Raw genomic sequence first — 2196 nt, forward strand, 5'->3', positions numbered from 1 at the left:
TCTAAATAGAGTAATTCTGATACTGAATAGACACTCAACAAAAGTTTATGTTCTGCTAAACAGAATATAACCAAGTTCTGACTGAATAATCAATGTATCAAACTGAAAGAAACTAGATCATAGCTAAGTCCTAAAAAGAAGAATAACCAGTAGAAGTGGTTAGGCATGACATTGCACATACCAAATGGTAAAAGGTCTACCTCAAGCCAACTTTTCTAAGGGTGAGTGTTCAACAAATTCAGTGGATATGAATCTAGAGGGGAAGTTACAAAGAGGGAAGTCTTCAAGAGCAACTGATGTTCTACAAATGGTTCACATGGTATTAGTAGGTCCTTTTGCATTTAGCCAAGGTCGCTACATACTTACCTTAGTTGATGAATTTTCAAGGTTCACTTAGGTCCACTTTCTAAATAACAAGAATGAACTATTGGACATATTTGTAGACTTCAAGACTCATGTAGAACAAAAATCTAGAAAAGCCATCAAAGTACTCCGTATGGACAATGGAAGCATGTATATGAACAGAAGACTTAAGTACTTTTGCAGACATGAGGGCATTGATCTTCAGACTCCACCAACATTTAGTCCACATAAGACAGATATTGCAACACTGAGGATTAAAACTCTCAAATCTATGGCAAGTTGCATGATTCATGCCAAGTCTCTAGATCCATCATTAGAAGTTGAATCAATCTCAAGTGCCACTCACATTCTTAATCATTCTCCTCATCTAGCCTTAGATGGAAAAACTCCTTTTGAGGCATGGTGCGGAAAAAAACCTATTGTGACACACTTCAAAGTCTTTGGTTGCCTTGCATGGGAAAATAGATCTTCCAGGGTATGCAAGGCATAGCCACCTTAGCCTTGTACCTTAATTGGTTATGAAGATAGTGTGAAGGCATATAGACTTCTAGATCTTGAGACACATCAGATATTTGTGGAGAAGGATGTACATTTTGAGGAAAGTTCTCCAAGCTTGTCCTCTACTCTTCACACATCATATAGTGTGGATACTAAAAGTGATTTCAGCCATAGTGCTTCAATAGATTTAGACATGTGGGGTTCTATCAATAGTTATAGCAAGAGGTCACTTCATCAGTTTAGTCCAAATGCATAGATCACCACAGTGATAGGTCCAGAATAGCAAGGTACTTCCAATCTTCTAGATACTGGCTCAATGACAGATTTGGAGAATAGTATTCATGATTTGCCTCTTCTTCTTGATGGAGAAGTTCCTTCTTCAATTGTCATGAGGGTTCCATCTAACTCTCTTTTTCATTCTCTACATGATCAATGCTCCTAGGTTGAAGTGATTGTGGATACTTATGATCAGCAATTGTAGCAGGGTTCTTCATCAATTGCACAGATAGATAGTTCTTTGGGACAGGTTCTTCAGCCAGTTGAGTAGGTTTCAGAGACATTACTTTTCCATGGGATTCTTTCCACACACAGCAGAAGCATCTCATTTGTACCCTTGGAATTGTTTCTTCCTAAGGGGAGGAACACCATTCTGTAGTCTTGGATCAGCTTCTTCATCAGAGCAGTCACTATTTGGCATTCTTCTTGGGGGGGGGGGGGGGGGGGGGGGCATCTTGTCTCTCTTCCTCTTCTCACCATTCTCTTATGTATATACTAGATGTATGTCATAATGGTGGGGGTCTTGATTACTCCATCCATCCATGCATCCCTATTTATCTCTCTTTTGGGGGGAGAGTTATTCCCATGAGGTTTTTCCTCTTTCCCAACTTTATGGGAGATTGCATATCATTATGTACATGGGTACCTAACATGGCCTAGTAGCCGGGGCCCATATTGAATTTCATCCTAGATTTCATAAGCTTAAGGGAATTCCCCTAAGTTGCACTTAAGGGGGGGTGTTGATGTAACTAATTATTTACTTATTACACTTACTTAAGTTTACTTAGGTTAATGCATTATTTTTTTATTCTTTTAGGTGAGACACTTAGGAGTTTGTGTACTCTCATTGAGTTACACAACTCTAATTATGCACATGGTGTCTATAACATAGGAATATGCATCATTCACTGAGTTGTCATGTTGACAACATAGTTATCCACACTCCTTATTTAGCACATGTTGTCTACACCACTAATTTGCATGCTACACCATTGTCACACTTAATCTCATGCTTAATGGAGGATAATCCATATCTGGTGGACATGTGCTTGGTTGTAT

This window comes from Cupressus sempervirens, chromosome 2 (genome assembly GCF_028749045.1).
Source record: "Cupressus sempervirens isolate cs-2001-9-10 chromosome 2, ASM2874904v1, whole genome shotgun sequence".
In the NCBI taxonomy this organism is placed as follows: Eukaryota; Viridiplantae; Streptophyta; class Pinopsida; order Cupressales; family Cupressaceae; genus Cupressus; species Cupressus sempervirens.